The 25,662-nt window shown below is 36.6% G+C and overlaps 1 protein-coding gene across 1 annotated transcript in view; it reads right to left on the bottom strand.

Annotated features, from left to right (window-relative positions):
- INPP1 (inositol polyphosphate-1-phosphatase) overlaps positions 1–25,403 on the bottom strand; it is a 109,688-nt gene extending 84,285 nt beyond the window's left edge. Inside the window, exons 1-2 of the mRNA XM_053698616.1 lie at positions 25,132–25,403; positions 24,823–24,959 (exon numbers count right to left, since the gene is read on the bottom strand). The gene's annotated coding sequence lies outside the window, so the exon portion shown is untranslated. The remainder of the gene's footprint in view (positions 1–24,822; positions 24,960–25,131) is intronic.
- Between the last annotated feature and the right edge of the window lie 259 nt (positions 25,404–25,662).

Genomic DNA, 25,662 nt, shown 5'->3' with positions numbered 1-25,662 from the left:
ATTTATTTTACAGGCAACTTTGTAATTATTTTAACCAGGTACAATAGCTATTAAATAGTTAAGAACTATTTAATAGTTACCTAGTTAAAATAATTACAAATTTACCTGTAAAATAAATCCTAACCTAAGATATAATTAAACCTAACACTACCCTATCAATAAAATAATTAAATAAACTACCTACAATTACCTACAATTAACCTAACACTACACTATCAATAAATTAATTAAACACAATTGCTACAAATAAATAAAATTAAATAAACTATCTAAAGTACAAAAAATAAAAAAGAACTAAGTTACAGAAAATAATAAAATATTTACAAACATAAGAAAAATATTACAACAATTTTAAACTAATTACACCTACTCTAAGCCCCCTAATAAAATAACAAAGCCCCCCAAAATAAAAAATTCCCTACCCTATTCTAAAATACAAATATTACAAGCTCTTTTACCTTACCAGCCCTGAACAGGGCCCTTTGCGGGGCATGCCCCAAGAATTTCAGCTCTTTTGCCTGTAAAAAAAAACATACAATACCCCCCCCCCAACATTACAACCCACCACCCACATACCCCTAATCTAACCCAAACCCCCCTTAAATAAACCTAACACTACCCCCCTGATGATCTTCCTACCTTGTCTTCACCATGCCAGGTTCACCGATCCGTCCTGGCTCCAAGATCTTCATCCACCCCAAGCGGGGGCTAGACATCCACTGAAGAAGTCCAGAAGAGGGTCCAAAGTCTTCCTCCTATCCGGCAAGAAGAGGACATCCGGACCGGCAAACATCTTCTCCAAGCGGCATCTTCTATCTTCTTCCATCCGATGACGACCGGCTCCATCTTGAAGACCTCCAGCGCGGATCCATCCTCTTCTTCCGACGACTAGACGACGAATGACGGTTCCTTTAAGGGACGTCATCCAAGATGGCGTCCCTCGAATTCCGATTGGCTGATAGGATTCTATCAGCCAATCGGAATTAAGGTAGGAATTTTCTGATTGGCTGATGGAATCAGCCAATCAGAATATAGTTCAATCCGATTGGCTGATCCAATCAGCCAATCAGATTGAGCTCGCATTCTATTGGCTGATCGGAACAGCCAATAGAATGCGAGCTCAATCTGATTGGCTGATTGGATCAGCCAATCGGATTGAACTATATTCTGATTGGCTGATTCCATCAGCCAATCAGAAAATTCCTACCTTAATTCCGATTGGCTGATAGAATCCTATCAGCCAATCGGAATTCGAGGGACGCCATCTTGGATGACGTCCCTTAAAGGAACCGTCATTCGTCGTCTAGTCGTCGGAAGAAGAGGATGGATCCGCGCTGGAGGTCTTCAAGATGGAGCCGGTCGTCATCGGATGGAAGAAGATAGAAGATGCCGCTTGGAGAAGATGTTTGCCGGTCCGGATGTCCTCTTCTTGCCGGATAGGAGGAAGACTTTGGACCCTCTTCTGGACTTCTTCAGTGGATGTCTAGCCCCCGCTTGGGGTGGATGAAGATCTTGGAGCCAGGACGGATCGGTGAACCTGGCATGGTGAAGACAAGGTAGGAAGATCATCAGGGGGGTAGTGTTAGGTTTATTTAAGGGGGGTTTGGGTTAGATTAGGGGTATGTGGGTGGTGGGTTGTAATGTTGGGGGGGGGGTATTGTATGTTTTTTTTTACAGGCAAAAGAGCTGAAATTCTTGGGGCATGCCCCGCAAAGGGCCCTGTTCAGGGCTGGTAAGGTAAAAGAGCTTGTAATATTTGTATTTTAGAATAGGGTAGGGAATTTTTTATTTTGGGGGGCTTTGTTATTTTATTAGGGGGCTTAGAGTAGGTGTAATTAGTTTAAAATTGTTGTAATATTTTTCTTATGTTTGTAAATATTTTATTATTTTCTGTAACTTAGTTCTTTTTTATTTTTTGTACTTTAGATAGTTTATTTAATTTTATTTATTTGTAGCAATTGTGTTTAATTAATTTATTGATAGTGTAGTGTTAGGTTAATTGTAGGTAATTGTAGGTAGTTTATTTAATTATTTTATTGATAGGGTAGTGTTAGGTTTAATTATATCTTAGGTTAGGATTTATTTTACAGGTAAATTTGTAATTATTTTAACTAGGTAACTATTAAATAGTTCTTAACTATTTAATAGCTATTGTACCTGGTTAAAATAATTACAAAGTTGCCTGTAAAATAAATATTAATCCTAAAATAGCTATAATATAATTATAATTTATATTGTAGCTATATTAGGATGTATTTTACAGGTAAGTATTTAGCTTTAAATAGGAATTATTTATTTAATAAGAGTTAATTTATTTCGTTAGATAAAAATTATATTTAACTTAGGGGGGTGTTAGTGTTAGGGTTAGACTTAGCTTTAGGGGTTAATACATTTATTAGAATAGCGGTGAGCTCCGGTCGGCAGATTAGGGGTTAATAATTGAAGGTAGGTGTCGGCGATGTTAGGGAGGGCAGATTAGGGGTTAATACTATTTATGATAGGGTTAGTGAGGCGGATTAGGGGTTAATAACTTTATTATAGTAGCGCTCAGGTCCGCTCGGCAGATTAGGGGTTAATAAGTGTAGGTAGGTGTCGGCGACGTTGTGGGGGGCAGATTAGGGGTTAATAAATATAACATAGGGGTCGGCGATGTTAGGGCAGCAGATTAGGGGTACATAGGGATAACGTAGGTGGCGGCGGTTTACGGAGCGGCAGATTAGGGGTTAAAAGTGTAATGCAGGGGTCAGCGATAGCGGGGGCGGCAGATTAGGGGTTAATAAGTGTAAGGTTAGGGGTGTTTAGACTCGGGGTACATGTTAGGGTGTTAGGTGCAGACGTAGGAAGTGTTTCCCCATAGGAAACAATGGGGCTGCGTTAGGAGCTGAACGCTGCTTTTTTGCAGGTGTTAGGTTTTTTTTCAGCTCAAACAGCCCCATTGTTTCCTATGGGAGAATCGTGCACGAGCACGTTTTTGATGCCGGCCGCGTCCGTAAGCAACTCTGGTATCGAGAGTTGCATTTGCGGTAAAAATGCTCTACGCTCCTTTTTTGGAGCCTAACGCAGCATTTGTTTGAACTCTCGATACCAGAGTTAAATTTATGGTGCGGCCAGAAAAAAACCCGCGGAGCGTTAACAGCCCTTTTACCGCCGAACTCTAAATCTAGGCCTGAGTTTGCTAACAGTTAATCACTGAACAAATGATGACTTGCAGGTTGAGAGTCCATCTTACTCTACTAAACATTATATACGTCATTAGGGGTAATACATTCTGGGCAAGACTCTCTAATGAACTGAACGTGAAATGTGTTACAACTATTTAGCTCTATGGAGTGGTTTTGCAGTGGGTTTTTGAAATATATTAAAGTGTTTTAAAATAGATTAGCCGAGCTAATAGCATATTATTTCAAATTGAAGAGTGCGCACACTTTTTTTTTTAAATCAACCTTTTGTTCCTTTACCGTAATTAACTTAAAAAGGCAGGGTTGGCACTGAGAAGCATAGAAGTCCGGTTATTTTAAATGTATCATGTTGTTTTGGTGGTATTTTAATTGTATGCTTGTTATAACAAGATAAAATACATTTTAGACTAAAAAAGTGCTCAAAAGGAGTGGCTGTGAGAATACTTACTAATTTACTAAACCAGTGATGACTCATTGCAATTTACGGGTTAAAGACTACTCACAAATATATTCCACTGTATGTGCCAAAAATACATGACAAGAAATCATTCATAACAGATGGCAAGAACCAGAAATTTCCAAAAATATCCAACACACATTTTTAATTTAATAGAAAAACATGTAACTAACTCAGCAACTGAGGTTGAGTCAACCACATTTGAGCAGCACGACACACAAGCATTTCTAGGCTTCTAAGTTGTGGTTGTTCTGAAAGTATGAACTTAATTACACAGAGGCTGGAGGAGAGGACTAACTGGTTATTTTATATCACTAAAATACTAATAATAACAGCGTGTAAAGTAGTTTACCTATACATGAAACGCAAGGCATGACAAATCTGTTCAAAATCTAGCAGATTTATACCTTCCATTAGAATAAACATAGAACGAAATGACAGTGTATGAGTAATAAATTGGGCTTTTTTATGTTTAATATTCAGTGAGCTAGTATGTTTTTCTCTCCTGACTGGTAAATAAATTAGTTTAAAAAGGGAGATTTAGGGATTGGAGCACTAATTTATCGCGCATGCGCAAACAGCAAACATTAAAGTGAGCTGGTATTACTCAGTGGAGCGCAAATATCGCTTTCACAAAAGCGACATTTAGTGCTTCACTTGTCATCTGGCCCTTAATGGACACACCACTGATTCTGCTGGGAAACCAGTTAAAATAAGCCAATATTAACCCCTTAAGGACAAGGCCATTTTTCAATTTCTTTCCCTTAAGGATCAGGGCTATTTTTACATTTCTGCTGTGTTTGTGTTGAGCTGTAATTTTCCTCTTACACATTTACTGTACCCACACATATTATATACTGTTTTTCTCGCCATTAAATGGACTTTCTAAAGATACCATTATTTTCATCATATCTTATAACTTAACGTAATGTTTTTTTTATAATATATGAAAACATTTAAAAAAAAAACAACACTTTTTCTAACTATGACCACCAAAATCTGTTGCACATCTACAACCACCAAAAAAAAAAGACCCATGCTAAATAGTTTCTAAATTTTGTCCTGAGTTTAGAAATACCCAATATTTACATGTTCTTTGCTTTTTTTGCAAGTTATAGGGCAATAAGTACAAGTAGCACTTTGCTATTTCCAAACCACTTTTTTTTCAAAATTAGCTATAGTTACATTGGAACACTGATATCCGTCAGGAATCCCTGAATATCCCTTGACATGTATATATATTTTTTTTAGTACACAACCTAAAGTATTGATCTAGGCCCATTTTTGGTATATTTCATGCCACCATTTCACCACCAAATAAAAAAAAAAAATGTTCACTTTTTCACTAACTTTTTCACAATTTTTTAGTTTCTCATTGAAATTATTTACAAACAGCTTGTGCAATTATGGCACAAATGGTTGTAAATGCTTCTCTGGGATCCCCTTTGTTCAGAAATAGCAGACATATATGGCTTTGTCATTGCTTTTTGGTAATTAAAAGGCCGCTAAATGCAGCTGCACACCACACTTGAATTATGCTCAGCAGCGGGGTTAATTAGGTAGCTTGTAGGGTTAATTTTAGCTTTCGCGTAGAGATCAGCCTCCCACCTGACCCATCCCACCCCCTGATCCCTCCCAAACAACTCTCTTCCCTCCCCCCACCCCATAATTTTCCCCACCATCTTAAGTACTGGCAGAAAATTTGACAGTACTAAAATAAAAGGTTGTTTTTTTTTAATTTTTTTTTTTTTTAAAATATTCAAAATGTGTAGGATCCCCTCTTAGCCCCCAACCTCCCTGAACCCCCCCCCAAAGAGCTTTCTAACCCTCCCCCCACTAACTATTCGCCACCATTTTGGGTACTGGCAGCTGTCTGCCAGTACCCACTTTGCAATAAAATGTGGTCTTTCTTTTTTCTTATTCACTTTTTCTGTAGTGTAGCTGCCCCCCCATACCATACCCCCCTCCCCTCCCAGATCCCTTTTTCCGATTTATTTTTCCCTCCCCTGCCACCCATCACCCTCTCCCACCATTTACATTTTTAAGATGTAACAAGATCGCGCGCGCACCTGACAGGCATTTCCCATTGATGGCCGGAAGCTAACCAGCGATGGGCCGCCCACCTGCCTCCCTGCAGCTGCTCCCACCCACCAACGATCGGCACCATCGCTGGCCGATGCAGAGAGGGCCACAGAGTAGCTCTCTCTGCATTGGTGTGCCAAAAAAGGTATTGCTGTGATGCCTCAATATCGAGGCATCATGGCAATACCTTGAAAGTGGCTGGAAGATATCAAGATCGCTTCCAGCCTCTTGAAACCAGACGTCGTACTGGGTACATCGCTGGTCTTTAAAGACCAGTTTGTGTGTGACGTACCTGTACGACGTGTGTCGTTAAGCTAAAATTAGCGAATATTAAATTTTTACAATAGTTGCTGCACAAATTATCGTTAAATTACGCAATTATGTGCTTTGGATAGCTTAACCCCTTAAGGACAAGGCCATTTTTCAATTTCTTTCCCTTAAGAACCAGGGCTATTTTTACATTTCTGCGGTGTTTGTGATTAGCTGTAATTTTCCTCTTACTCATTTACTGTACCCACACATATTATATACCATTTTTGTCGCCACTAAATGGACTTTCTAAAGATACCATTATTTTCATCATATCTTATAATTTACTATTAAAAATATTATAAAATATGAGGAAAAAATTGAAGAAAAACCCCACACTTTTTCTAACTTTGACCCCCAAAATCTGTTACACATCTACAACCACCAAAAAACAACCATGCTAAATAGTTTCTAAATTTTGTCCTGAGTTTAGAAATACCCAATGTTTACATGTTCTTTGTTTTTTTGCAAGTTATAGGGCAATAAATACAAGTAACACTTTGCTATTTCCAAACCACTTTTTTTTCAAAATGAGCGCTAGTTACATTTGAACCCCGATATCTGTCAGGAATACCTGAATATCGCTTGACATGTATATATTTTTTTTTAGAAGACATCCCAAAGTATTGATCTGGGCCCATTTTGGTATATTTCATGCCACCATTTCACCGCCAAATGCGATCAAATAAAAAAAAAATGTTCACTTTTTCACAATTTTTTTTCACAAACCCTAGATTTCTCACAGAAATTATTTACAAACAACTTGTGCAATTATGGAATAAATGGTTGTAAATGCTTCTCTGGGATCCCCTTTGTTCAGAAATAGTAGACTTATATGGCTTTGGCATTGCTTTTTGGTAATTAGAAGGCTGCTAAATGCCAATGTGCACCACACGTGTTTTATGCCCAGCAGTGAAGGGGTTAATTAGGGAGCTTGTAGAGTTAATTTTAGCTTTAGTGTAGTAGACAACCCAAAGTATTGATCTAGGCCCATTTTGGTATATTTAATGCCACCATTTCACCGCTAAATGCGATCAAATTTAAAAAAAAAAACTTTACATTTTTCGCAATTTTAGGTTTCTCACTGAAATTATTTACAAACAGCTTGTGCAATTATGGCACAAATGGTTGTAAATGCTTCTTTGGGATTCCCTTTGTTCAGAAATAGCAGACATATATGGCTTTGGCGATGCTTTTTGGTAATTAGAAGGCTGCTAAATGCCGCTGCACATCACGAGTATTATGTCTAGCAGTGAAGGGGTTAATTAGGGAGCTTGCAGGGTTAATTTTAGCTTTAGTGTAGAGATCAGCCTCCCATCAGACACATCAGACCCCCTGATCCCTCCCAAACAGCTTTCTTCCCTCCCCCACCTCACAATTGTCCCTGCCATCTTAAAGGAACACTGAACCCAAATTTTTTCTTTTGCAATTCAGAAAGAGCATGCAATTTTAAGCAACTCCCTAATTTACTCCTATTATCAATTTTTCTTCATTCTCTTGCTATCATTATTTGAAAAAGAAGGCATCTAAGCTTTTTTTTTGTTTCAGTACTCTGGACAGCACTTTTTTATTGGTGGATGAATTTATCCACCAATCAGAGAGGACAACCCATGTTGTTCACCAGAAATGGGCCGGCATCTAAACTTACATTCTTGCATTTCAAATAAAGATACCAAAAGAATGAAGAAAATTTGATAATAGGAGTAAATTAGAAAGTTGCTTAAAATTTCATGCTCAGTCTGAATCACGAAAGAAAAATTTAGGGTACAGTGTCCCTTTAAGTACTGGCAGAAAGTCTGCCAGTACTAAAATAAAAAAGGTATCTATTTTTTTATTCTTTTTTTTTATAGCATATTTACATATGCTGCTGTGTAGGATCCCCCTTAGCCCCAAACCTCCCTGATCCCCCCCAAACAGCTCTCTAGCCCTCCCCCTCTACATTATTGGGAGCCATCTTGGGTACTGGCAGCTGTCTGCCAGTACACAAAAAAAAAATATTTTTTATTTTTTCCCCACTTTTCTGTAGTGTAGCTCCCCCCCAAGACTAAACCCTCACCCCCTCCCAGATCACTTTGATTATTAATATTAACATTTTTATTCCCCCTCTCTCCCACTAAATTTAAACAAATTGTTCCATAGTGTAATGGTTCCCACCCGCTCCCTCCCCGTGTACGTGCTCTCCCGCCTCCCCCGTGCATGTGCGCCCCCCAGCTACCCCGTCCACCTCTGCACTCAGCAAGCCATTGATGGCCGCCCACCCGCCTCCCATGTCAGCTCCCACCCACCTACGATTGCGGCCATCGATGTCCGGTGCAGAGAGGGCCACAGAGTGTCTCTCTCTGCATCCGATGGGGAAAAACGGTTATTGCAGGATGCCTCGATATCGAGGCATCACTGCAAGAACCGGAAAGCGGCTGGAAGTGATCAGGATCGCTTCCAGCCGCTTTAATCCCCAACGTCGTACAGGGTACGTCGCTGGTCTTTAAAGACCAGTTTGTGCAAGACGTACCATGTACGACGTATGTCGTTAAGGGGTTAAATGGACATGAAACCCAAAAATTCTCTTTCATGTTTCAGAGAGAGAATACAATTTTAAACAACTTTCAAATGTACTTCTATTATTTAATTTGCTTCCTTCTCTTGTTATCCTTTGCTGAAAGGTTTATCTAAGCAAGCTCAAGAGCAGCAGAGAACCTAGGTTCTAGCTGTTGATTGGTGGCTGCATATATATATCGATTGTGATTGGTTCACCCATGTGTTCAGTTAGAAACCATTAGTGCATTGCTGCTCCTTCAACAAAATGATACCAAGAGAAATGAGAAATTAAACAAATTAGAGAATAGGTGTAAATTAGAAAGTTGTTTAAAATTGTATTCTCTATCTGAATAATGAAAGAAAATTTGGGGGTTTATGTCCCTTTAAGTAACATTTAGAAATAACAGAGAATGTTATAATGGTGCAAAGTATTATACTTCCCCCACCTACTTAAAGTGAAAGTAAATACTAGCATTTTACAAACGCTAGGATTTACTATTGAAACAAATAAAGGGCACTTTCATTCATGAAGTATAAGATACTTTATGTAGAAAGCTCTCTGTTTATCTATTATTTAAAAGTGCATTGTGGCATTTGTTATTTGTTTACAATACAAATACATTTATAAACATTTCATACATGCACTGCATTTCTGCAATTACTGCTGCCCTATAGTGCTCAACAACATTTAACAAAACATTGTTTTAAACACTGCTGCCATGTCCACAAACTCCCAAGCATATCTAGGTATGTTTCTCAGTAAAGGATACCAAGATATTAGAAGAAAATTGGAAAGATGTTTGAACTTGCATTCTCTATCTGAATCATGAAACTTTAATTTTGACTTTCATGTCCCTTTAAGATGGATTTATGAACCCCCAGTGAAAACTAATGGATGTGGGGTTGCTCTGTGGAATTGTTATAGAAAATGAAAGTGGATGTCACAATTAAATCCAGATGCTAGCAGATTACATTTAGATTTACCTAGGCACAGAAGAGGAGTAAGCTTACTTCTGCCTTTGGCTGTGGGCTCTCATAAAAATGAGAGACATATAGTGTATTAAAGGAATATGAAACTGTAAGAAAAAAGTATTATTCATTAAAAAGAACATTATAAAAAAATACTTTTACTAACTACTGTTATGTCCCTTTCATTTTCATTTGTGAAGTCAGTAATTGAATCTTTCAGCAGCCTATTTTATTAACCCCTTCCTGGCGTTAGTACATTCCATGCCGTCCTAGCGGCACTTCCTGAACGGTATTGCTGCCTGGAAGGGGGTGCCTAGTGTTATAGGCACAACCCCTCTGACCCGATCCCATCATCGAAATCTTGCGATGGCATGCGCAAACACGTGATTTTAATTTGTTTACATTGGAACATTGTTTCGATGACAAATTAGGCCCAGCATGAAAAGGTTAAGATATCCAGGCTCGGCTAAATTTGTATGCACATATGTATAGTTTCATCAGTGCCAATAGATTCCTTAAAGGGACACTAAACACATTTCATGCTCCTCCCTCTATGTATGGATGCTGCCATTTTGGAACTTAGGTTTCACTGCAGGTATCTGAAAGAGAGTTGCTGCACATGTGCAAAAACATCACCACTGGAATGTAGTGAAAAACTAATTTCAGCATAATGGCACCTATGACTAGAGGGAGGCGGGGAATAACCTCAATACTATGCATATTACCATGTATTTAGTGTTTAATGTTCCTTTAAGATAGAAGCTAGTACATTTGTTTGCCACTGATCCATTTAGAATATAGAGAAGCAAGGTAAAGTTTTAGTAGAGTTCATATAGGGATGTATCCAAAAAGCTTAGAGCTACTTCTAGAGGTTCTGGAGACCTTTGTCAGAAACACCTAAGATGTAAACGTACAACCTGCATATCATATGGCTTCATATTGTAAAGACACTGAGCACATCAGTATCCCTGGCCAGTAGCTTTATAATGGAGAATTTCTATTGCAAAAGAATGAGTCAGCGTTTCCAATTGCCTTGCAGGGATATCAAGCACACTGGAATATACTTTGTACAGTACAATGTCACATATAATCTAGATGACCTACAATATATACATAAAGGAAGGAGTCAAGCAAATGTAACTACCATTTATACTACACACTGATAAGTATTACAATCATTTTGGTTTCCATAGTTTCTGGTGTGTCATACAATCCTAAGGGCAAAATAACTAGGTCATATAGTCACATGCAACTTTACAGCGTCTAGTTTCTATTAGTAAATAATTTAAGGAAAATAATTTCTAACTTTTTTTTAATCAAAGTTACATGGAGTGGTACAATGCATACTAAAGAGATATTAAACCCACATTTTTTCTTTAATGATTCAGTTAGAGCATGCAATTTTAAGCAACTTTCTAATTTACTTTATTATAATGTTTTTCTTCATTCTCTTGGTACCTTTATTTGTAAAGTAAGAATTTAGGCTTAGGAGCTGGCCCTGTGTAGCACTGGCTGATTGGTGTAGCCAATGTAACCACCAATCAACAAGAGCTAACCAGGGTCTGAAACAAAAATGGGCCGGCTCCTAAGCTTACATTATTGCTTTTTCAAATTAAGATACCAAGAGAACAAAGAAAAATTGAAAGTAGAAGTAAATTAGAAAGTTGCTTAAAATTTGCATGCTCTGATTCATGAAAGAAAAAAAAAATTGGGTTTAATATCCCTTTAATTTTCTTGAAGTTTATAAATAATTTTCACCATCTGTGAAGACCTTTTAATTATCTCAGAATCTAAACACTTAGTGGTAATAACGATCTGCATGTGATGGATTCATGGTATATTTAGAAGCCACATGGATATCTTGACAAGATTATTGAAAGTCCAAGCAAATAAGGTGTAGAGCCAGATGTGAGTACACTGAGTCTTTCAAGAAAACATAATTTATGTAAGAACTTACCTGATAAATTCATTTCTTTCATATTGGCAAGAGTCCATGAGCTAGTGACGTATGGGATATACAATCCTACCAGGAGGGGCTAAGTTTTTCAAACCTCAAATGCCTATAAATACACCCCCCACCACACCCACAATTCAGTTTAATGAATAGCCAAGTAGTGGGGTGATAAAATAAGGAGTAAAAAAGCATACAAGAAGAGGAACTGGAAATAAAATTGTGCTTTTATAAAAAAATCATAACCAAAATAAAGAGGGTGGGCCTCATGGACTCTTGCCAATATGAAAGAAATTAATTTATCAGGTACACAGAAGAGTCCCTAGAAAGGGAGGGATAAAATAAAAACAGCCATTTCCGTTGAAAAAAATAAATCCACACAAAAAATAAGTTTCTCATAAATTGAAGGAAAAAAAAAAACAAAACAAAAAAACTTAAAACATAAAAGCAGAAGAATCAAACTGAAACAGCTGCCTGAAGAGCTTTTCTACCAAAAATTGCTTCAAAAGAAGCAAATACATCAGAATGGTAAAATTAGTAAATGTATGCAAAGAAAACCAAGTTATTGCTTTGCAAAACTAAACAACAGAAGCTTCATTCTTAAAAGCCCAAGAAGTGGCCACTGAACTAGTAGAATGAGCTGTAATTCTCTGAAGTGAAGACTGTCCCGTCTCCAAATAAGCTTTAAGAAACAAAAGCTTAAAAATGAACAATACTTTCCAAAAAAGTAGTCTAATATTCAAAGTATGCATAGGCTCAAACAGAAGAGCCTGCAAAGCCTTAAAAAAAAACAAATTTAAGACTCCAAGGAGGAGAAATTGATTAAATAACAGACTTGATATGAACAAAAGTCTGAACAAAACGGTAAAATATCAGGAATAATAGTAATCTTTTCTTTTCTTATAAAAAGAAACAGCAAAAACAAAGATGTGTTTCAAAAAAATACTTACAGACAAATCTTAAACCAAACCATCCTGAAGAAACTGAAAAATTAATGCCAAGAGTAGGGATGCACCGAAATGAAAATTCTGGACCGAAACCGATACCGAAAATTCATGATGATCCTGGCCGAAAACCGAAATGAAACCGAAATAGTTTTTTTCTTTTTTAACTACAGTGTGTGTGTGTAGCTGAGAGAGCTTGTAGGCAGGAAAGCTCCAATAAATGGACATGGTCACTTGTACAGTAGGGCGTGATCTGCAGTGAAACTGGAGCTCTATAAGGGAGAGCGTGGTTATAGCCAGACAACAATACGAGGTGGACATGTGTTTTGTTTTTGGGTGTAGTTATCAGTGCGATGAGCGTGGCTGCACCTGATCGTAAATCATCACATCTCCGCCTAGTTCCTGGTTCGGGTCTCACACTGACCCGTCAGATTATATGTCCGGAGCCCCAAATGGAGTCTGCCTGTCACCTATCACCAGTACCACTGGACTTAGCTACAACCTTACGTGCAAGGTGGTTATAGAAAGTTACTGTGCTTTTTTGTTTACACTGTCTGGTGGGTGCTAATTTGTACCAACTGTGTGCGAGCTTGGGGCTTATGCTTATAAAGTGTGCACGCATATTTGCCTCAGGCGAATAGAATGTCTACGCACTAGAGGCTGATGTATGAACACTGTATATAAGGCTTAAAGATATTCACTGTGTGTGCTTAGGGCTGTGTCTGATAATATCAAGTGTTTATAAACATGTTACTTATCCTCCTTTGATATTTGTATTCACTATTCAGAACTTTGGTTTCCTTCTCTGCTGGTTTCAAATATCATCATGTAATGGTACTTATGTGTGTGCTCTGTGTACCATGCCATTGCTGTGCTGCTCACCTTATGCTAAGGATAGACATGTAACTCAATAGAACAGGGGAGGGCTGTACATTTTTAACCATTTTGGTCCTCTTTGGGCCGAAATTGGAATTGCATATTTTCGGCGGCCCAAATTTTGGTGCATCGCTAGTATTCTTTATTTAGTTCTGTGTAACAGAATCAGATTTAACCGTTTTTGTTTTGTTACCAATTATCAAAATAAAGTATAGTCCTAGAAAACTATTATTATATGCAAAACAGTAAGTCAAGTAATGAACTCAAACAGCAGCTCTAGGCTGGCATCAAATTTAAAATATGCTACACAATAATTTTGCCGAAAATAAAAGGCAAAAAAAACGAAAACCGAAATAACAAAAATGCTATTTTCGGCCGAAACTTTCTGCGGCCGAAATTTCGGTGCATCCCTACTGCTAATGTATCCATCATTTCCACCTGAGGATCCCTAGACCTGAAAAGGTACCTGGGAAATTGAGAGAACACATCTGTATAGAGATAACTCTCTCCCAGATGTAAAGATTGATGGTTGAGATAATCTATCTCCCAAATGTCTAAACTTGAGATATAAATCATAAAGATTAGACAGGAGATAAAAACCACCTAAAAACATATTCAAGATACTTCTTAATTGTTAAGGAACTGTGAGTCCCTATTAAATGCTTGACATATACCACAATTGTGATATTGTCTGTTTGAAAGAAAAATTCTCTCCTAAAAGAAGCCAAGCCTGAAAGAGCTCTGAAAATAGCACAGGGTTCAAAATAACGATTGAAAACCTTGCCTCTTGAAGTTTCCAAACCCCTTGTGCTGTCAAAGACCCTCAGACATCTCCCCAACCTGCAAGACTTGCATCCTTTAAGAATACAGTCCAGGAAGGACGAACAAAAGGAGGCCCCCTGAATAAAACGATGATGACAGACTAATCATCAAAAACAGAGAGAGTAAAGTGTAAAACAATCCTTGTATCATAGATTCAGTATGCAAAGCAAAAAGAGATCTCAAATGAAAAAGGAGCAAAAGGGAACCACACCCAATGCTGCAGTTATGAGACCTAAGACTTTCATGCACATAGCCACTGAAAGAAATGTTCCAGACTGTAAGTTAAACAGGCTAACGCCAATTACAATTGACTTTTGTCCGATAAAAAGACAAAGACATGAACACAGCATTCATCTAAAAACCCAAAAAGAAGTGACCTTTGTCTGAGGAATCACAAAATTAAATCCTCTAACTATGTTTTGAAGAAACAAAACTTAGTTGATTCATAAGAGATTCCAAAAAAAGAAAGATCCATATAAATGTACTTGTAAGCGCGTCTAATAACTCGTAAGGGACTCAAAATGCTGCTCATTTAATCGACCTCACCAGGAATCTAATATGCAACCCTTAGGTTGCTACATAGCTCAGCCACAGTGCATTAGTATGCTGAGCTTATCTGTCCATCTTTAAAGGGACAGTACACACTCATTTTCATATAACTGCATGTAATAGACACTACTATAAAGAATAAGATGCACATACCCGGATATAAAAATCCAGTATAAAACTGTTTAAAAACTTACTTAGAAACTCTCAGTTTAGCTCTGTTGAAAAGGTTGTTGGAAAGCCCACTGCAAGTGACAAATAAGACACTCAGACACTCCCCCCCCCTTCTTTTGCATATGAAAAGACCCTTTACACAAACAGGAGCAAGCTGGAGAAGGTAGCTGACGGTATTCACATAAAACTTTGGGGCTTGGTTAGGAGTCTGAAAATCAGATAAATGTTATTTAAAAATAAGCAAAACTATACATTTTTTGTAAAAAAAAAAAACTTTATGGGCTATATAAATAGATAATCTACAAAACATTTATGCAAAGAAAAAATGAGTGTATAATGTCCCTTTAATAAAAGAAAAGTTTAAGCTAATACCAAGATACCATCCAAATAAGAAAGCACCACCATACGTTACTGTCTGAAGACAGAAAGAAAGACACCAAGAACCTATGAAAAGATTCATAAAGCTGTCGCTAGACCAAATGGAAAAGGGACAAATTGGTAAAGCTTATTTAAAAAAAATAAAATCTCAGAATCCACAAGTGGTCTGAACGAAATTAAAATATGAGGATAAACATCCTGAAAAAAGGAGTAGACATGAAATGACCTTAACAAAAAGGCATAATAGTCCTTATAAATCGCCAACATAAAAGTTGAAACTCTAGCAAAACAATAGAAAAGTCTTCAGATCCAAAAATGGACTGAATAAACCCTTTTTCTTTAGGGCAATAGAATTGAATAGAAACCCAAACCCTGTTCCTGAAAAAGAACTGGCATAATCACCCCTGAAAAGAATTCACAGAGTGTATTGAGAAAGAAAGATTCTTCCCATCGAAGATCTCATTCTGAAAATCTATTCAAACCCTAAGAATAATATAGATTTTTGACTTATCCAAAAACAAATTTAGTCTGCCCGCCACCAGAAGGACTGGATAGAGAACCGCACCTTCATGCAGTCTAATAACTTGTAAATATATAGCGTTTTCCCCCAAAAGGATATAAAAAACATTTTTTCAGTGATTACATTCGGAAATTAACCAAATTAGCAGCTGAAAAAAAAAAAACAGTTGTTACCCAAATAAATGGTGTGCAATAAATTGACCTTAAAAGGCCAGAGGGCTGTAATAACCCTGCCGGAATATGAATCTGAGATCCTTGGATCTAGAACAACATTTGTAGTCAGGACATTTACCAACTGATCTACATCACCGGACTTAAAGTAGGGCAGAAAAAAATTCTAGATCTCCAACAATAGTGGAGAAAATAGAAATCAAACAAATTATTATCCTATCAAGATAGAGATAATAAAATATATTCTAAATCCTAATAATAGATATAGTAAACATAATTAAATGAATACATCTGAAGTAAATAAACAGTTATATACTTGAGAATCTGAAACTGCTTATACTAACTGTTCAACAAAGGTTGAGAAAACAGCAATGTCAGCCATAGATAAAGCTGAGCTAAAACATAAACAGTACATGAATATGCTCTACCAAGGTTATATTCAAAAATTCTATAGAATCCTGAAAATAAGTACCAATCTCCATAGAAATAGTGGTACAATCCCAAAAGGGAATCAGGATAAACAGAATCTAGACTATAATACAAATAGTATATTGAATAGGAAAAAACCTCAAGAGCAAAAAAATCCAGTTTTGAAAAGGATTAATAACGTACAGCTAGATTACGAGTTTGGCGTTATGAGTGAAAAAGCATTGTTATGGCCCATAACAATGCTTTTTCCCTAACGCTTCTATTACAAGTCTTGTCAGAATAGCTGTTCCGCACACTTTTTTGGCCATCACGCAACGTCAGTACCGCACTTTAAGAAAAGTCCTTTTTCAATGGGACTTCCATAGCGCCTGTATTACAAGTTTTGTTGTGAGGCCAAAAAGTGAGCAGTACAGCCTAAAATGACAAGATCCGTACCACCATCTAAAGTCAGTAGTTATGAGTTTTATGCTACAAAGCTGTAGCATAAAACTCATAACTACAGTGTTAAAAAGTACACTAACACCCATAAACTACCTATTAACCCCTAAACCGAGGCCCTCCAGCATCGCAAACACTATAATAAAATTATTAACCCCTAATTTGCTGCTCCGGACATCGCCACCACTGAAAAAATGTATTAACCCCTATTCCGCCGCTTCCCGACATCGTCACCACTATAATAAACCTATTAACCCCTAAACCACCGCCCTTCCGCATCTCAAACACTGTTTAAATATTAACCCCTAATCTGCCGTCTGCCCACACCACCGCTATAATAAACCTATTAACCCCTAAACCATCGCTATAATAAACCTATTAACCCTAAACCTAACCTTAACGTAACCCTAACACCCCCTAACTTAAATATAATTAAAAGAAATCTAAATTAAATTTACAATTATTACCTAAATAATTCCTATTTAAAACTAAATACTTACCTGTAAAATAAATCCTAAGCTAGCTACAATATAACTAATAGCTACATTGTATCTATCTTAGGTTTTATTTTTATTTAACAGGTAAGTTTGTATTTATTTTAACTAGGTAGACTAGTTAGTAAATAGTTATTAACTATTTACTAACTACCTAGCTAAAATAAATACAAACTTACCTGTTAAATAAAACCTAAGATACCTTACACTAAAACCTAACATTACAATAAAATAAATTAAAATTAATACAATGCATTTATCTAAATTACAAAAAAGATAAACACTAAATTACACAAAATAAAAAACGAAATTATGAAAAATAAAAAAGAATTACTCCTAATCTAATAGTCCTATAAAAATAAAAAAGCCCCCCCCCAAATAAAAAAATAAAACCCTAGCCTACACTAAACTGCCAATGGCCCTTAAAGGGGCCTTTTGCTGGGCATTGACCCAAAGAAATCAGCTCTTTTACCTGTAAAAAAAAAAAAAAAAATACAAACACCCCCCAACAGTAAAACCCACCACCTACACAACCAAACCCCCCAAATAAAAACCTATCTAAATAAACCTAAGCTAACCATTTCCATGAAAAGGGCATTTGGATGGGCATTGCCCTTAAGGGTATTTAGCTCTTTTACTGCCCAAACCCTAAGCTAAAAATAAAACCCACCCAATAAACCCTTAAAAAAAACTAACACTAACCCCCGACAATTCACTTACAGTTTTCGAAGACCCAACATCCATCCTCATCCAAGCGGGCAGAAGTCTTCATCCAGACGGCATCTTCTATTTTCATCCATCCGGCACGGAGCGGGTCTATCTTAAAGACATCCGGCGCAGAGCAACCTCTTCTTCTGATGGTCAACAAAGAATGAAGTTTCACTTTAAAGTACGTCATCCAAGATGGCGTCCCTTACATTCCGACTGGCTGTAAGGTTGTAAGTTTTATTTAGATTTATTTTAATTATATTTAAGTTAGGGGGTGCAAGGGTTAGGGTTACGTTAGGGTTAGGTTTAGGGGTTAACAGGGTTATTATAGTGGCGGTGTGGGCGGACGGCAGATTAGGGGTTAATAATCTTTAAATAGTGTTTGCGATGCGGGAGGGTGGCGGTTTAGGGGTTAATAACTGTAATGTAAGTGGCAGCAGATTAGGGGTTAATAGTTTTATTTATGTAGTCGGCGATGTTAAGGGCGGCAAATTAGTGGTTAATAGTTTTATGTAGGTGGTGGCAATGTCGGGGGCAGCAGATTAGGGGTGTTTAGACGTGGGGTTTATTTTAGGGTGTTAGGTTAAAACGTAACTTTGTCTTTCCCCATAGACATCAATGGGGCTGCGTTACAGAGTTTTTGTTTCCGCGATCGCTGGTGTTAGGCTTTTTTTTTTTTGCCGGCTTTTGCATGAGCACGTCAAAGCAGCGGTTGTATTTGGGTGAGGTATGGAGCTCAACGCAACCATATCGCCCGCACAAGCCTGCTTTTAATAAACTTGTAATAGCAGCACTATGAAAGGTGAGCGGTGAAAATAACGTACAAGTAATTAGCAAGCAGTCATAACGCAAAACTCGTAATCTGGCTGATAGTTAATAGGAGAACTCCTAAAAGCTATAAATAACAAATATTTCCTTAACAAAGAACATAAAAAATGTTCAAAATGAATAATAAGGATCATTTTTAACAAACTGTCTGATACAGGATCTTTAAAACAAAGAAACCTTCATCAGTATAATAAACTTAAGTATGCTGTCGGTCAGAACAAAATTAATTAAATTTTAACAATTTTGAAAAGACCTTGTAAGTTTACTTAAAGGCATAATAACAGTTATAACCTTTATGATATTAGCAACAAGATGTAATGTTTGCAAATGAAATCAAGTACAAGAACTTAAAGGGACAGTCTAGGCCAAAAAAAAATTCATGATTCAGATAGAGCATGTAATTTTAAACAATTTTCCAATTTACTTTTATCACCAATTTTGCTTTGTTCTCTTGGTATTCTTAGTTGAAAGCTTAACCTAGGAGGTTCATATGCTAATTTCTTAGACCTTAAAGGCCACCTCTTTTCAGAAAGAATTTTAACAGTTTTTCACCACTAGAGGGTGTTAGTTCATGTATTTCATATAGATAACACTGTAATCGTGCACGTGAAGTTATCTGGGAGCAGGCACTGATTGGCTACACTGCAAGTCTGTCAAATGAACTGAAATAAGGGGGCAGTTTGCAGAGGCTTAGATACAAGGTAATCACAGAGGTAAAAAGTGTATTAATATAACAGTGTTGGTTATGCAAAACTGGGGAATGGGTAATAAAGGGATTATCTATCTTTTAAAACAATAAAAATTCTGCTGTAGACTGTCCCTTTAATACATAAAAACAGTAAATGTCATTACACATGTAGAAATAGTTTTTCATAAAACATAATAAATGCCACATAATTGAACTGAAGAAATAACAACAGTTTAATAATGAAAAGAACACACTTAGCTTTGTAGAATTGTGTTCCAGGGCATCATAGTTTCTACAGTAACAGAGTCAGGATCAGAATGAAACATCTCGCAAAATGTAACAGAAAAATAAAAATAACATTTAGGCAAAATATTCAATTTCCACAATGTAACAGTTTCAGTAAAGAAAAACAAAAGCAGGCATAATAGCTTTAAAAAAAAACTATGAAAACAGCGAGCAATAGAGGAACAGGGGTAAAATGACTAAAAAAAAATTGCGCCAAGAATGATGGATATCACAAAATGAAATAAAAAAATTTTGGCGCAAAACTATCACCAGGAAATGACACAATTTGCGTCATAACAAAACGCAATTTCGCGCCAAAACAACTAGCATCAACAAAGACACCGGAAATGACAAAACTTGCACCATCAATGGCGCAACTTTGCAGCAAAATATTTTACGCCAAAAATGACGCAATAAAAAACAGCATTCTGCGCCCTAGGTAAGAAAAAATTTATTCCTATACTGAAACTGTTTAGAATGCAAAAGGAAAATATACATAGACCTGACTCATGGGAAATATAAGTAAATACATATATTTAAAACTTTATATTAAAACATAAAGCGCCAAACCATAGCTGAGAAAGTGAGAAAGTCTTAAATAATAAAACGTAGTTACCGAAAGACACTCATCCACATATAGCAGATAGCCAAACCAGTACTGAAAAAATATCAGTAGAGGTAATGGTATATTAGAGCAGTGTTTTTCAACCAGTGTGCCGTGAGAGATCCTCAGGTGTGCCGCGGCAGACTGACAACAGTGCGGGGGTGTCCCTCTTTCAAATATTGGGAGGTATGTGACAGGCTCATCAGGCATCATTCATAACCATGGCATTGACATTCATTCACAGACAATCATTATGATTGTTTGTGAATGAATGTCAATATGTCTTGTATAGTTTGTAGGAGGCATGGCATGACAACAGCACAGTACAGTGTGTGTGTTTGTGTGTATATATATATATCCTGTATTAGGCTACAATGTGTGATTTTGTAAAATTTTGGGATGGTGGTGTGCCGCAGGATTTTTTAATGTAAAAAAGTGTGCCACAGCAAAAAAAAGGTTGCAAATCACTGTATTAGAGTATATCATCAATCTGAAAAGGGAGGTAGGAGATGAATTTCTACAACCGATAACAGAGAACCTTTAAAAAGATTTCCTGCAAAGGAAACCATAGAATCAATAGGCTACACGCCCTTCACATCCCTCTGACAAACACTGTACTCTGAGAGGAATTGGGCTTCAAAATGCTGAGAAGCGCACATCACAGAAGAAAATCAAGCACAAACTTACTTCACCACCTCCATAGTGAGGCAATGTTTGTAAAACTGAATTGTGGGTGTGGTGAGGGGTGTATTTATAGGCATTTGAGGATTGGGAAACTTTGCCCCTCCTGGTAGGATTGTATATCCCATACGTCACTAGCTCATGGACTCTTGCCAATTACATGAAAGAAATAAGGCTATTTGGTTGTGCCAGTGTTTTATTATACATACTAGTGGTGTGTTTTGCAATGGAAAGTCCTAACCAAGTTGAAATATATGTATACAAAAAAAAACTAATAAATAAAACTATTCTGTTTTTTTGTCACAGCTACAGCAAATGTGCTTGCCCAGCTTTGTTGTCAGTTGGTGTAGTTTAATAAATGGTTAGTTACTACAGAGTCCCAGTAGAAGTTTAACCCTTGTGTTCCTGGTTTTAGAAACTAGCCTGTAATTAATTTTGTGTCAGTGGGGCAAGAAATCAATTGTTTACATATGTAACTTTTATCATTTTACATAATGATTGACCATTTGTACCCAATGACTGGTGTCATTTTTATTATTTTTTTATTTGTAGAGTTATAAGTTGTTGTATTTATTTTTTTATTAATAGTATTGAGTTATTAAAGTTCTGACATAGCTCACAAGATTGACAGCTCTTGGTCTGTATAAGCTTTTTGCTTTTCCAGAAAGAAGCTGAAACCCTAATGGGTGGGTGCAACAGGGAGGAATAAAGATGGATGTATCTGGGAATAGTAGTCAGACAATTAGGAACATAATACAAAGGGAGATCATGGGATGACAAAGAACACTTCAAGCATGACATTGCCTATAGTCACAACATTAGATAGATTATGTCAGGTCCTTAAAGGGATGGAAGTAATGTCCCCTTTACTAATGCTTTCTCTGGTAATCAATCTCAAATCAATATATTGCACTCACAGAAAAATGATAGTTTTATTCTCCAGACTCAATGCTAAACATAAGAACAGATATCTTTTCAATAAAATTCTAGTAAGTTCAACTAATTTCAGCAGAAATAAGCTGCCGTTCCCAGAATCTCTTTTAAACACGTTAATGCTTTATAAAGGTGGCTTGCTTCTGCTGAAACGTGTTGAGCTTGCTAGAATTTTATTAAAACATAGACACTGGTGAATAAAGCAAACAGTTTATACTTTTCCTCTGAGTACTTTAGTGCACAGTTATATTGAGTTTATTGCACTGTATTTGCTTCCCTTTTCTTCAGGTTGATTCCCAGAATAGTATTATGGAGTAAAACTGAAGTGAATTACGGTCCTGAGAAGACCTCACCATTTGAAATAATAGTTGTGCAAACTGTTAAAGGGACAGTTCACCCAAAAACTTTCTCCCCTTTAAATTATTCCCAATGATCCTTTTTACCTGCTAGAGTGTATTAAATTGGTTGCAAGTAGCTCCTTTACTCATATTTCAGCATTTGAAATAGCTGATTTAGCTTGTAGTTTCCCAACCTATACTGAAAGTTTTGATACTGGCGTATATGCTATTGACAAGCCTAAGTAAACACAGCCAGCAGAAGAAGTTACACCCTCAGTGGGGGGCATGATAGTTAAGTAATAAAATGATAATTTTCCATTGTTCTCTCTATGTATTGAGCTTTGGTGTTCCAGACAAATATAAGATAAGGAAGCAAGTCTGTTTACATAAAAGTGATAACATAATGAGATCTGATATTACCTGAAGCTCAACCCATTGTAATAGGCTGTGGTTTCAAAGCACAAAACCAGCTACTTCAGATACACAAATACACCTGAAAATGCAATTTCTCAAATATTTTATACTCTGCAGTTGGTATAGCAAGTCATTTAAAATACATTTATGGAAAAACAATTTTACAGTGTACTGCCCCTTTAAGAAGAGATTAAGGCAAGCAGTGCTCCTCAATCAGCTGAGGGATTTTTTTTTTGTTTTGTTATTTCTGTACATTTATTTTTTGTTTCAGAACAGGCTTTTTCTTAAAAGACCCATATCATAACAAAGCTTCAAAAATCCCAGGAAACAAGGTGCAGATGCTCCTTGAATTTTACATGAGGGGCTATAATTTATTTAAAAGTATTTGACATTTTTATACAAAAGCCATTGCTTAACTCTTAAAAATGCACCTAATGTTCTGCCTGTCTCCTTTAAGTGCCATGATAAAACATGTAAAGATATGTGCATATCCTAAAAGGGCTAATTAAGTAAAAATAGTTTGCATAAAAAAAAATTGTTTAAAAATTGCTGGCAAGCATTTTAAAATAATTTTCAAACATAAGCAAAAATACTTAAATAGCCATGCTGGCTGGAGCAGTCTGCTCCATCCCCTTTAATCAGTGTTTAGACACAGGCATTGTATTTCAACTGAGTTCACAGCTTCTAGGCATGCTCCAGCTTATAATCCCTATGCACTTTTGCATTCTACCAAAGCAACAATGGGGGGGGTTAGAGTTTACAATTCAGAAACTTAAAGACACAGTATACACTCATTTTCATAAAACTGCATGTAATAGACACTACTATAAAGAATAAGATGCACAGATACGGATATAAAAATCCAGTATAAAACTGTTTAAAAACTTACTTAGAAGCTCTCAGTTTAGCTCTGTTAAAAAAAGGTAGCTGCAAAGCCCACTGCAAGTGGGAAATAAGACCCTCCCCCTTCTTTTGCATATGAAAAGACCCTTTACACAAACAGGAGCAAGCTGGAGAAGGTAGCTGACGGTATTCACATAAAACTTTGGGGCTTGGTTAGGAGTCTGAAAATCAGAGCAATGTTATTTAAAAATAAGCAAAACTATACATTTAAAAAAAAACAAAAAAAAAACAAAACAACTTTATGGGCTATATAAATAGATCATCTACAAAACATTTATGCAAAGAAAAAATGAGTGTATAATGTCCCTTTAAGAGAAAGGGTTAATGGCGAGGCACTGCAGTATAAATTTGCAGGTAAAGTAATTAAAGTATATATTATTATATTTGTCTCTATCTCAACTTGTTTTATGTCCCTTTAATGTGTCAAGCCCTCACCAAGACATCCGCTAGCATCAAATGGTTAAGGGACACTTTTTTTAAATGACAGCACTATGCAAATTAGTGATGAAGAGCTAGTAAAAGCTTTGCATGCAGACAGTAAAAAAAACACAGGTTGCAGCTAAGATTCCATTGGAATACAACCAAACTATAAATAATTAAAAACCCAGAATCTATTTTTAACTGCAATTCTACCAGCACTGTGAAGATCTATAATTGCAAAGGGAAAGGAAAGAAGAAAAGCAGAGAAAACAAATTGTTCTAAATGTCAAATCTCATCATCCAGCCCTCCACAAAAGTAACATTGTATGCAATGGGAAATAATATAAAATACAACATTACAGTCCTTCCCTAGTAAAGTATCACCTCTGTATTAACATATAAAAAAAACTTCTTACAGATGATACCATTTCTTCACTACTAAGGTGAACAACCTAAATGTGATAGCTAATCTTAAACAAAGAAGCAAAATAATCAGAATTAGAAAGCAAATATCATTAAGAAAAATATTCAAAAAGGTTTGCTTCTTTCCTCAAGTCCACAACTATTTTACACAGATTATACTGGCTAGTGCCACAAACACACACAACCCCCTATTTTACTATTTAATATCTTATCTGCTAAATAAGTTAGATTGTCTAAATATCTATCTACAACATACACATTGCACTATAATAATATTTAATACAGAAAATAGTTAAGATTATAAAATGCACAGTTTTTCAGTACCTGAGTTATGATCTTGGAGGGTAAGCTGGATGTTTTCCTCCTTCTGATAGCTTCCTGTGCAAGCTGACAGATTTCCTCCCCTAATCAAACAGCAGAACAGAGCCCTCCTCCCCGGCAATGTGATATATTAGTAGCTGCTGTGGAGAGAGGGGGATCAGCAGGCATGAAAGGGTAATAATCAATAAATAAATATACATATTTGACGTAGGGATGGTAACAATAAAGAAAATAGTTTGTCTATAGGATTCATAACAATAAGTGCATAATAGATTAGATTAATTGTTGATTTAGCAGCTGAGTTATTAATACCTTCTCCGGAGTTAACAGGGCTTGATATACTCGGTTATTTTTGTAGATATGAGAGAGAAGAAGACACCGAGGATTAGATGGTGAAAACAGCAGAGCACTCCCTTATCAGCAATACATGCAGCTTTCCAAGTAGAGATCCACAATGATTAATATTGAGCACAGGTCAGAGTATACGATCCTTACAGCACAGTAAAAAGGGCACGATCCTTACATAGCACTAAGCAACAGGACGACAGGCTCTTTCCTCTGGTTGTGACATATACATTGCAGCAATCACGCCTCCCACTACAGCTCAGTGCTGATGCTGGTATTTGGGGGCGGGGCCTGTGAGCTTTAGTTGGTTTCATTTACCTTACTCGTACGTAATGAGCACCCTCCCTTGTCACTACATGATTGTGGATTGTCAGTGAACTAATAAAAGGCATACACAAAAATAAAAAAAAGCCTGTTGCAGAAATTTGTTTTCACCAGGGCAAAGGTGCAAATCAATGCAACTACCACCCAGCCCTTAGGGAAACTAAACCCAATTAT

The sequence above is a fragment of the Bombina bombina genome, chromosome 1, assembly GCF_027579735.1.
Source record: "Bombina bombina isolate aBomBom1 chromosome 1, aBomBom1.pri, whole genome shotgun sequence".
Classification (NCBI taxonomy): domain Eukaryota; kingdom Metazoa; phylum Chordata; class Amphibia; order Anura; family Bombinatoridae; genus Bombina; species Bombina bombina.
Note: the sequence above shows the minus strand (reverse complement) of the source record. Positions and strands in the feature narration are given on the sequence as shown.